The sequence below is a fragment of the Culex quinquefasciatus genome, chromosome 2 (assembly GCF_015732765.1).
Source record: "Culex quinquefasciatus strain JHB chromosome 2, VPISU_Cqui_1.0_pri_paternal, whole genome shotgun sequence".
Classification (NCBI taxonomy): domain Eukaryota; kingdom Metazoa; phylum Arthropoda; class Insecta; order Diptera; family Culicidae; genus Culex; species Culex quinquefasciatus.
The window spans coordinates 86,446,520-86,459,063 of record NC_051862.1 but is presented as its reverse complement, the minus strand read 5'-3'; the positions used below and the strand labels follow the sequence as shown (position 1 = coordinate 86,459,063).

General features: G+C 36.7%; 1 protein-coding gene across 3 annotated transcripts in view; it reads right to left on the bottom strand.

Annotated features, from left to right (window-relative positions):
• Positions 1-12,544, bottom strand: part of LOC6037700 (pantothenate kinase 3) — a 52,313-nt gene that overhangs the window by 30,018 nt on the left and 9,751 nt on the right. Inside the window, exon 1 of one of the 3 annotated variants that reach the window (XM_038258526.1) lies at positions 10,068-10,175. The exons of the other annotated variants lie outside the window; for them this stretch is intronic. The gene's annotated coding sequence lies outside the window, so the exon portion shown is untranslated. Of the gene's footprint in view, positions 1-10,067; positions 10,176-12,544 lie in introns of those variants that run through there. 3 annotated transcript variants of the gene reach the window in all.

The following is a 12,544-nucleotide window of genomic DNA, read 5'->3' as shown; positions in this document are numbered from 1 at the left end:
GCTATCTTGTCGCACGTTCACTTTGGGCCACATTGGGTTAAGGACGCCATTTTGTGCAGCTTAAATGCCACACCTTTTGATATTCATATGATATGATTTAGGGGATAAATTTGAAAAAGTTCCGATCGTGCTATCTTGGCACACCCTGAACATTGCTGCAGGTGCGACAACTGACTAGAGGGAAATTAGTCAGAACGCGTTTGACACACGTACACGCCTGACTACTGTATACAGTTTTGATTGTAACTCATACAACTTTGACAGTTGAGGTTTTCAAAACGATTATAACTGACTCTGAGGACCCCTTGCGAATGGGATATTAAAGTTTAAATAGGGTGTCACAGAATAAACTACTTGCAAGCATTCTGGAAGCATTCTAAAAATCATTCATTTTACTTCCCAAATCAAGGTAGTTTTGCCAACTACCTCAATCAGGAAGCCAGAAAAAGAAATTACAAAGTGGCTCAAGTTTCACAATTGCGCTCTTTCGTAAGGATTGCCCGGGGGCCAAACCAACGCAAAAAGGCACACACACACACCTTCAGAGTCGGTCATGACCACACTTGCCACTGTGGTTATCGAAGGGGTCTCTCTATTTACTGTTAACCCAATTTCTTGAAAAAAAAACCCCGCGGCGTCGACCTTCGCACTCGACTTGAACCAACTAAACTTGCACGCTTCCGCTCGAATGGGTTTTCGCCATGCAACCCAACTCGAGGGGGCAGCTCTTTCACACTAAATTGTGCGGTAAAAATGTAATTTAGGGTCGGCTATCGGTGTTGTTTCATCGAAATAGTGCATGCAACCGTGAACAAGAGCGGGCAAGTTTTGCCATTCGATGAGCAAGAAGCCTCATTTCTTCGTTCTTGGACTTGACTGTGAAAGACGGTGTGCTGAATGTTGAGCAACAACTACACATTTTTGACGAAATTTCGCATTTTATCTTGATCATTTAATCAATGGTAAATAATTACATCTATGCTCTGATTTCAAAAAAGTTTGAGCCTCAAAGTGAGTAACACTTTGGACTCTTCTGTGATTTTTGTGATCAAAGGAGATTAGGAAATCGTCAACTCCAGTGGACAATCGTTCTCTTTTGGGATGCACAGCGTGACTCATTTGAAGATTAGTAAAAAAAACACCTGAATTTCAATTGTTATCCCACACACACACACACAATTTTGCAAGATAACGAGTCATGCTCAAGGTGGACTTTGAAATTCGACTTCCGTTTGCGTGATAAGAGGAGTTCCCGTATCAACATAAATCCCACTGATCAGGGGGAAGTCGTGTTTAATTAACTATTGTTTCACCAAAAAGCTTGTGGAATTCGATTCAGTCAGATTCTAACTCAGCATTGATTAGGCTATTGATGCTGTGAAAACATGATAGAAGCCGGAATGTCATAAAAATCTAAGTTAGTTTGTTAAATCTTCATAACATTATTGGTTTGATTGTCAATCATACAAAATTAAATTTTGTAAAATTTTATGCTCTTTCCAATAGAAATAATTTCGAGCAAAAATTTAAATTTAAGCCTGACATTTAAAAATGACGTAAAATAAGCATTTCAGTCTTTTAAAACTTTAAGTATAGCAAATATCACAACAGTTTCGTATTTTAACTTTGAAAAGCGAATTATAAATTAAAAAGATAAAACCCGTTTAAAAATGAACGCTATATTTTGGTTACTGAAAAAACCTTAGCAACCCCAATCAAAAAAGTCTAAAGAAATGGGGAAATTTTCTCAGCTTTTTAAAACAAAATTTATAGGGGTGCTTTCCTTTATAAAATATATTTTAATTGCGAAAATATTGAGATTTTTCGAAAGTGCTAACCTCAAAATGTCTAAAAATGTTAAGTAATTTTCGACGCTTTTCATTGTATTTTTATTTTTCCATCGTTTTTTATATCTAAAAACGCCATTTTGCATAAATAATTTCGTCATACAAGTCTCCAGACAAATTTTGGGAGCTGTCCATAGCAAAGTGCTATGAATACATTCGAAAATCATTATTTCACGAAAAGGTTTTCTGATCGATTGGGTTCATTCGGCAAAGTTGTAGGTTATGGTTTAAACTACATATTCAGAAAAATAATGTAACACTCTAAAAAATACCTAATTTTTATATAACTACATATTAATTTAAAAAAAAAAAACAAATTTTTCACAAACCTTGATATTTTTTATTATTTTTTTATTTTTTAAGTCGTTTTAGTAGACAAAAAGTGCCAACTTTTGATGTATAGGGTATAACGAGCGTTTTGTTTTGGGTGGGGATTTTTTTTTAAACAGCAAAATAAACAAAAATCACTTTAAGATAAAACATTGAACGAAAAGTAATTAAGTGATTTTTTTATAAACTGCACTTTTTTGAGTAATGGCCATTTTTAGGTTAAATTTCGTTAACGGTGCACATGAACCAGAATTTTCTAAGTCAAGATTTTTGTAACATACATTTTAGTATATTCAAAACTACGAAAACTTTCGAAATTTATTTCTATTCTTCCCCTAAAGTACCGTTGACAGCACGATTTGCAGGATTTTGTCCGTAAAGTTGATATTGTTTGAATAAAAAGGCAACAACTTTCTTGGTTATCCCGAGCATGGGTAAATAACAAGGGAAATGCGTAATAATACCTTTCTCTGGTATCAATACCAAATTTTGGTATTCCTGGACCCTTTAAAATTTGTCTTAAGGATTATGCAAGAGCAAAATATGGTATCATACCAATTTAAGGTATTGTTTTGGTATTGCAAAATTGCAGAATTTGTCAATGATCGAACACCACATTTTGGTATTCTTTTGGTATTACAGTATTTTATCAAATTCCTCTGCAACTATGGGAAAATTTTGACCAATTTTGACAAAATAATTAATTTTGCGCTATAATGATGTCTCAAAGCGAATGCTTTCATTCAAAACCGGAAATTTCAAACTTGATTTTAACATTTTTGATATACCCCCTATAGAAATGACTTGAAATTGTGGAAAATTTTCTAAGTCAGGATGGCACATTTTGGTATTATTTGAATATTGAAAGGTTTCATCAATTTTCTCTGAAACTATGGGAAATTTGTTAAAAAAAATTTACGAGTTAATTAATTTTGCGCTAAAATGACTTGAAACCCAAAAATGTTAAAGATGATTTTAAAAATTAGTGTGATATACCCACTAATATTTTTTTCAAAAACGTTGAAATATCTCTAAGTCGGGATAACCAAATACTTTGAAAAACGAGTCAATCGACAGATTAATGAATTTTGGTGAATTTCAATTCAGTTTCATTTTAATAATACTTATTTTTCAATCTTGTTATTTTTCAGAAGCTTCAAGAACTTCAAGCACAGGCCGTTCATCAATGACAAATGCATTCGGTGTGGTGAAGAATATCACTAATAACAACATGGAATCATCAGGTGAGTAGATTTGGCTGTTGCATATGAATAATTTCCGTTTTTTCACTAACTGCAACTGCTGCACTCAAAAATGGTATGAAAATGCCAAATTTTGGTATTCCTTGTTCAAATACCAGCGACCATAATGTGCTCTTGGTTGCTCATGTATGTGAAAGACCACAGAAATACCAAAATATGATTTTCCAAGGGCGCGGGAATACCTAAAAATAAAACCATGGCAATACCAAGTTTTGGTATTCAAGCAATGTTCAAAAATCCAGAAGACCTCAACTTGGTATTGAAATGGTTTTATTTTGAGGTATTATTTTACCCTTGGAATAACATGGTTTGGTATTGTTGTGCCCTTCCACATACAAGATTTTGGTATGATTTCATGGTATTTTACCATCTATTACTGGACAACCAAGGGCACATTTTGGTCGCTGTTATTTGCCCAAGTAATACCAAAATTTGGTATTTCCGTGTTATTTACCCCTGCTCGGGTACTGTGCCCCCTTAAAAATGGAAACTTGTGTGATTTTTTTTTAACTCCTAGCGATGTCGTGAAAAAATATTTTCAGGTTTATCAGGACTTACATTTCAAAAAAGCTTTAATTATATTATTTGGCCCTATTGAAAGTCGTGATTTCTACTAAAAACGAAAAAAAAAGTTTGTTCAAATTGAGGTTTTGTGATCAAACTTTTTTTTTAAAATGGATAATTTTTTTAAGCATGTAACTGTGTTTTTTTTTCTATAACTTTACCAAAGACACCAAATCGATCAGAAAACAACTTCTCGAGAGACAGATTTTTGAATATATTCTAAGCACTTTTCAATGGAAGCTTCTAAATTTGTATGGAGACCTGTTAAAAGAATTTAATTATGCAAAATGGCTTATTTAGACATAAAGAATCGATGGACATAGTGTCAAACAAATAAAAAATCAGCATTTTTTTCAAATTCTAGGAACTTCTCCTTTAAAAAAAAAACTTCAAAAGGATGTTTTTGCCTTCTTGACCTTACTGAGGAAAGGCTTTAAAATCACTCGAAAAATGAACTTCTTAATTCGACCTCGTAGACCCACCTTCATGTATACCTATCGACTCAGAATCATATTCTGAACAAATGTCTGTGCGTGTGTCTGGATGTGAGTCCGTGCACCCAAAAATATGCACTCGATTATCTCCGGACTGGCTGAACCGATTTGGACCGTTTTGGTCTCATTCGATTCGTCTTGGGGTCCCATAAGACCCTAGTTGATATCATAACGTTTAGTAAAGCACTTCAAAAGTTATGCTAAAAAAACGATTCTAGCTAAAGCTTGAAAGATTGCAAAAAGGGTGGTTTTTGTAATGCTATACATTGTTAGAAAGGTATTTCAAAGACCTTTCTAATGAGCTCAAAACATTAAAGATCTGATATGAATGATCTGATGCCCTATCAAAAGTTATGAGCACTTAAGTGTCATTTGTATACATTTCAGAGGTAGGATCTCAAATATTTTGATGAAAAGTTGTCCGGGTCCATCGACCCGTCGTTAGTTAGATTATTAAAATACCTTTCAAATGAGCTTAAAACATCGAAGATCTGACAACCCTATTAAAAGTTATTAACACTTAAGTGTTATTTACACACTTTTAGGAGGCCGGATCTCTGATATTTTGATAAAACGTTGTCCGGATCTATCATGCAGACCTTTCCAACGAGTTGAAAAGATTGAAGATCTGACAACCCTACCAAAAGTAACAAGCACTTAAGTGTTATTTATGCACTTTTTAGAGGCCGGATCTCAGATACTTTGATGAAAACGTTGTCCGGATCTATCATGTGAATAGGTAATTAAAAAACATTTTCAACGAGTTCAAAAGATTCCAGATCTGATAACCTTATAAAGTTATAAGCACTTAAGTGCCCTGAATTATGAAGATCTCACTACCCAATCTGATGGTATGAATAATGAATTAAGTTGATAGAACACTGAAAGGTGCCCTTTTGTATCAATTTTGGATAGCATTATCCTCTAAATGTGAGGAAGGCACCAACCTCCAAAGGGTGGATTAAGTAACGTTTTGTGAAAAAATTTACTTTTTGTAAAGTCAAATACATTTTTTTGTGTTGTCTGTAGAGATCCACTCCTCTTAAAGTTTGATTTAACCCTTTCAGGCATGATGGGTAATATATGAACCCATACCGAAATTCGGTTGTATTAAATCACACAGTGTTCAAAAGATATAACATTGTTCAGCAAAGTTGTAATTTATTAGTTTCTTTAACTAGGAAAAAATGTTTGAATGGTTGTTAATGGCCTTTTTGACGACCTAGTACATCCTGAAAAACTTAAATTTGGAAACTTCAGAAATTTTTAATAAAATTCAGGCTTACAATGATTTTTCCAAGCAAATAAAGTTTAGTTTTTACAAGTCAAATCCCCACGTCCAATTGCCACCACTTCGATCTCTATGGATCTCTTTTGGGTTGTTCTGGGTCCTCCAAAGTGTCCTGGAGTCTACCGCCGTAGCAACAATATTCTACCAAGTTTACGATTATGGTTCATATTCAGTAATGTCCCCTGGGACCCTTTGGCTATGTGGATCACTTTTGGGATGTTGTGGGTCCCCCAGTGCGTGGCCGAATGGTTACGCTGTCCACTTTGTAAGCGGATGATTCTGGGTTCGATTCCCATCTGCTCCAACCTTCCATCGGATGAGGAAGTAAAATGTCGGTCCCGGCCTTGGTTGTTAGGCCGTCCAGGAGTAGGAGTCGTCTCCATGCCATAAGTACAAACAACACACCAAACCAAGCCTACTCCGGTGGAATCGCTGGCGGCGGTTGGACTCGCAATCCGAAGGTCATCAGTTCAAATACTGGGGTGGAAGGTTCCTTGGAGTAGAAAGAGGTTTGGGTGCTCTCCCCGTTCAAGCCTTCGGACTCCTAGGTTCGAGCAGAAACTTGCAATAGAAACCACAAAAGACCCGGGGGTCGTTAATGTGTATGGTTTGATTTTTTGGGTCCCCCAAAGCGCTTACAAAGCGAACCCCTTACCGCTAGGCCAGGAGCTTGACACCCTTTAGCATTACTAGACTCCAAGATCTGTATTCCAGGACATTTTGAAGGTCCCAGAACATCCCAAAAGTGATCCACATAGCTCAGAGTGTTGCCAAAGGGTCCCAGCGACATCACTGATTATGAACCATAATCGGAAACTTGGCAGAATCATGTTGTTACGGCGGTAGATTCCAAGATCTGTATTCCAGGACACTTTGGAGGACCTAGAACGTCTAATAATGAAATGTAACTTTTTTTGCCTGTTTCTGTTTACTCATAGAAAAATTTAACTATACTGATACCAAAATTGTAGGTTAACACAGTTCAGAAAAATTCAGGCCTGAAAGGGTTAAAAAAGCTAAAAATTTCTATGAACATAGTTTTCGGCTATTTGGTTAAGCATCCAAACAGCACATGATTTTCGTATGCCGATAACTCTGAATCTATTTTTCCTCCTTTGGCCAAATGGTTCTCCTTAGTATAGTACCAAACTCGCTCCCCATTTCGAACAAATCAGCTGTAGAAAGGTTGTCCATATAACAGCTCAGAATAACAACTGTTTCAATATACATTGCTTAATCTATTGTAAAAGCATTCTGTCAAGTGAATTGAAATGAAATTAAAGATACAAATTTAACACTTCTTTTTTGCTCAATGATTTTTTGTGACAAACAACTTTACAAATGATCAAATTTCAATTAATTTCAAAATGTTATCTTTTGTTGAGTCATACTTTTCAATTCATTATTGTTCATGTAATTATCACTATCAAACGTAAAAAAAACTAAATACAGTAATACTCATGTCAATGTAAATGTCAATTTCATGGCTTTGCACATTAAAACGATTGATTTTGCTATCGCAATAACATATTTTCAAGTAACTGATAAGATTTCGGCATGACTTTGCATAATTCAATCTAATTTTAAACTTAAACAACAGTTCATTAAGTTCAAATCGAAAAGATTACTTAAAGATTATTCATTTCACTTGTCCAAATTGGGAACTTTCTTCACGTGAACACTCAGTATGTCTCTTCTTTAAACTTGAATCATCAAACTTTCCGCCAAATTTTCGCACCTTAAACTACAGTGAGTCAAATATTTGTCCGTACCCCCCCGTACGGAAAATGTTTGTGATATAAAAGTACATAAAATTCGACTAAAGTGCCATGTTTTATACATCAATCGACGCGGCAGAATGTCCTCTTTAAGACACTGTCATTGGATTTGCAAAAACTTTTCTTAAAAATACAAAAATAGTTTACTGAAAAAGTAAAATAAAGAGGTCAAATAATTGTCCGTACCCTAATAAAAGTACAAAATCTGATCGATTTAAGTGAATTCATTTATGAAATGTTGTTTCTGTGTCAAATACTAGCACCTCTAGCCAGTTTGTGACAACTTTGAACTTCTGATAACTTTATTAAGTTAGTTTATATTAAAATTGGATTAAATTTAGTTTTTATGTAAAACTTATCAAAATATTAGTTTATAAACAACTATTTTTATAAAATTGCTATTTTATGTTGTAAGAGTCTCTATTTAACAAGTTTTAACAATATTTGTTCGAAATATACATTGTTTTCATCTTTTTTATTGACATTTTTCGACCAAAAATACTGTTTCGGAACAATACCGTTAAACAATCCGGATTGTCCCGGAACCGGTTTAACCCCTCGGAGGGAAATTTTGTGGTGGTCAGATAGAGGACAAAAAAACCCACCTCTTGCAATTTAAAGCATCCAATTTCGTCCACTATAGCCCGATTACGAGTCCCTAGTCTGAAATTTGAAATTTTCACTTTCCGTACTGAGAATTTTTGTACCGTCCTGGGACAGAATGTTTTGCTTGGGGAATTTGAAAATTTCAAATTTCAGACTAGGGACTCGTAATCGGGCTATAGTGGACGAAATTGGATGCTTTAAATTGCAAGAGGTGGGTTTTTTTGTCCTCTATCTGACCACCACAAAATTTCCCTCCGAGGGGTTAAACCGGTTCCGGGACAATCCGGATTGTTTAACGGTATTGTTCCCAAACAGTATTTTTGGTCGAAAATGTCAATAAAAAGATGAAAACAATGTATATTTCGAACAAATATTGTTAAAACTTGTTAAATAGAGACTCTTACAACATAAAATAGCAATTTTATAAAAATAGTTGTTTATAAACTTATGTTTTGATAAGTTTTACTTTAAAAACTAAATTTAAACCAATTCTTAATATAAACTAACTAAACAAAGTTATCAGAAGTTCAAAGTTGTCACAAACTGGCTAGAGGTACTAGTATTTGACACAGAAACAACATTTCATAGATAAATTCACTTAAATCGATCAGATTTTGTACTTTTACAAGGGGTACGGACAATTATTTGACCTCTTTTTTTGACTTTTTTCAGTAAACTATTTTTGTATTTTTAAGAAAAGTTTTTGCAAATCCAATGACAGTGTCTTAAAGAGGACATTCTGCCGCGTCGATTGATGTACAAAACATGGCACTTTAGTCGAATTTTATGTACTTTTATATCACAAACATTTTCCGTACGGGGGGGTACGGACAAATATTTGACTCACTGTAAAAACTCAACAAACGCCGACGACTCGCACTGTACAAACAGAACCTTGAACTGGCAACAGCGCCAAGTCCTCGTCCTCGTCGCGCAACATCTCACAACGGTAGGGTTTACATGTCCCAACGCTCGGCGTCAAGTTTCGTGGAGCGAATTTCCATTCAACTATAGTGGGTATTGTTACCTAGTGCGACCTGCTAACCCGTGCGCGGAAACCACCAGGGTAGCTACTTTGAAAGTTTAATTGCGTTCAAGTCTTGTCGGTCGGACGGTCGTCGGAATTTCAAACTCGCAAAAGTGACATTTCTTGGACATTCCTAACCGCACTGTTATCGATCATATCTGAATGTCTACCCGTAAATAGCTTGATCTTTTTTGGTGTCTCCAAGCGAATTCCCAGCTATTTATAGCCAAAATCGCACAATTTTGGATCTGCCGCCAAACACTGAGTGTTACAAGTTCATTACACAACAATACCCCAAACCAAAGTGGCCCGCGGACATCACGCCACACGCGCTCGCTTCAAGTCATAACGCGATCAGTCAGCGAATATCGCACTTTGCTTGCAGCAGGGTGGGCCTTCCGTTGATGAACAGGCCCCCTCTTTCTCTCTGCACGGAGAGAGAAATGCGGACGAAAAAGGTGACAACCGTGCTGTTGTTTACATTTTACCCACTTTTCTTGGTCTTGGGTCTTTGTTTCTTGTCTCGGTCGATTGTTGTGGTATATTGTCTTAGACACTTGTCTTGGATCTTTTGACTTGGACACTTGACTTTGCCTCTTGTCTTGAGTTCTTGTCTTGGCCTCGTCTTGGTCTTAACCCTCGCATAAAACCACTGTCTCCAAATTCGTACGAAAATCTTCACAGCAACAACAAAAACACTTCTTTCCGTGCCCAAGCATACTCTGAATCCTCTACACTTGGCAACTTCAATCGCCAGTTTTTTTTCACGTTCCAGCAAACGACTTTCCAGACGATCGAAAGTAAGTCAACGTGCGCAAAGTGACACGATCGCGCGGAACTTCCAGAACCACAATCAGAGGGCACTTACAATCGCGTGATGTTTTGAGCGCGACTTATGGTTTGACTTGACACGACTACACGAGTGGGGAGTTCGTACGTCCGCTTTGAACCGTCTACCGAGCGATACTGAAACCCGATGACGGACTGCATGGACTGGGGCTATCAGCGGTCCCGTCGTCGCTGTCGGGTGTTCGTGTATACCTTAATACTCTCAACACTAATGGTCATGTCGACGGCGGGTGTTGAGCGTTTCGCGACTCCTTTGAGGCGCTGGATTAACGATGCTTTCTATAGGCAGGTGTGCGTATGAGTTGTACTCATACTTTGTTGGCTAGAGCTAATAGGTGGACAGGGGTTCTTGAAATTAATAGGAATTTGACATAATGGTATCATTTCCGATTCTTTCCGAGCTACGAAGTTATGAAATGGTCTTGTTGAATTCGCCGTGCCTACACCCAACTGGCAGTCGCATGATTGTGATGCATGGCGGCATGAAAGTATATCAGAATCTGCATGAAATCTGTCCTCATGCATTTTTTGTGATATAGGAGTATGACATTTTTGCCCGTTATCGACAATTATCGACATTACCGACGGCTTTTTGGTTGTATTTCACAAAAAAAAAAACCTTAACAGAACGAGGATTGAACCACCAACTTCTTGGTTATTGGTCCGACACGCTACCACCGCGCCATGGACGCTTGATGAAAAGTGAGTGAAAGAGCACCAACATATGCTTCTCTTTGGAGTGTTGCTCGGGGACGGGCCAGCTTTATATGTGTTGGTGAGAACTGCAGATCGCTGAAATGTTTACATGCGGGCAAAAATGATCTACGGGCTTGCTGCAAAAAATGTTATAAAATATGACATTTTCTGCAGCAAATCCAATGTTGCAGATTTTGAGATATATTTTTCCTTTGGGTGTACCAAGCTGCGCTATTATGGGAAGGTTTTTCGGTTGGCATACCCAAATCGTGACCAAGCCAAATCGTAACTTACTAGAAAGTGTATTTGACAATTCTTCCGGTATGTGATTCCATGCTTATCTTTGACTTCTTAACACGATGTGATGCAGTTTGCATAATTCAACAAAACTTAAGTTAGGCATTTTAAATAAACGCTATCAACTGTACCGAGTTTATTCATTTTCGCAAATTTTAATGCATTTTCAGTACACAGCAAATAAAGTAGTAATCCAGCTGCGTGTAAAAGGCTCGGGTGTAAAATAAATTTGGCATTATTTTATGAAATTCTGTGTAATATTGCACCCTGAAATATGTAGCCCATCAGTATGACAAATCTACTTGACCGAAATGTGAAGCTGACATATACGTTTATCCTTTCCATTTTTCATCGGTCTGATGGCCGAGCGGGCTAAGGCGCCAGTCCTACCTGTTGGTGCTGGGTTTGAGTCCCGTCGGTTGCAACTTTTTTTTTGTTTACAAAAGTTGTACATGCAACGTGTAATATAATAAGTGTCTTTTTGACGAAGGTGATGTGCATGCTTTTGCATGCGATTTTACCATCGGATTTTTTGCCGTGTAGACAATTGTGATTCATGCTTCAAAATTTGTTGAAAAAGCTGAGAAGCAACTAAAATTTTCCAAACAAAAAAATCTTTCGATTTTATATAACATAAACCTAATTAAACATCAAAATCAAATCAAATTATTCGCTCTACAGCATTGCCTTGGCGTTCTCTATTACGAGATTCCTACTCTAAACTGGGTGTCCAAAGGCTTGATTGTTGAGGCAATTGCAAACCTCTTTTTACACCTAAGCTTCCATCCACCCCAGGATTCGAACTGACGACCTTTGGATTGTTAAGTCCAACTGCCTACCAGCGACTCCACCGAGGCAGGACCCAGGGAGACGACTCCTACACCTGGACTGAGCTAACGACCTAACCTTTTTAGGTTAGTCCGGGGCCAACATTTACTTCCCTGTCCGACGGAAGGCGTGATCAGACAAATCTCGTCTCAAAATTTGCCACCGGGACCTTCTGGGATCAAACCTAGGCCGACTGGGTGAGAGGCAACCACGCTTACCCCTACACCACGGTCCCAGCTTTAATTAAACATAGAAATAAGTATAGGTTTTAAAAATATGTGTGAAAAATAATTTTAATCTTATCAATGTCACTCCAATTAAATTCCCTCGCAGCCAGATATTTATAATCTCAAAAGTAACATTTGTTAGAATTTCGAGATGAAAACATCATATTTCTATCAAATATAGGTTGTGTAAAATGTTTTAATTATTTCCTTTTAGTGTATTTCTAGCTTTATTTAAATTAAATTTGTTATTTTCAAATGAATTTTCCGTTGCAGTTTGTTAATTTAGTTTATGTAACAAGTTTTTAGCACGAATCGTAAATATTGCCGAAGAGGTTTACCGATAAGTGTCAAACTCCAAAACAGTATTACTTCTTGATCATAGTGCTGAAACGTTGAAAATTTTCAGCACTCGAATGGAAGCTGAAAATATCATTTCAATGCTGTTATT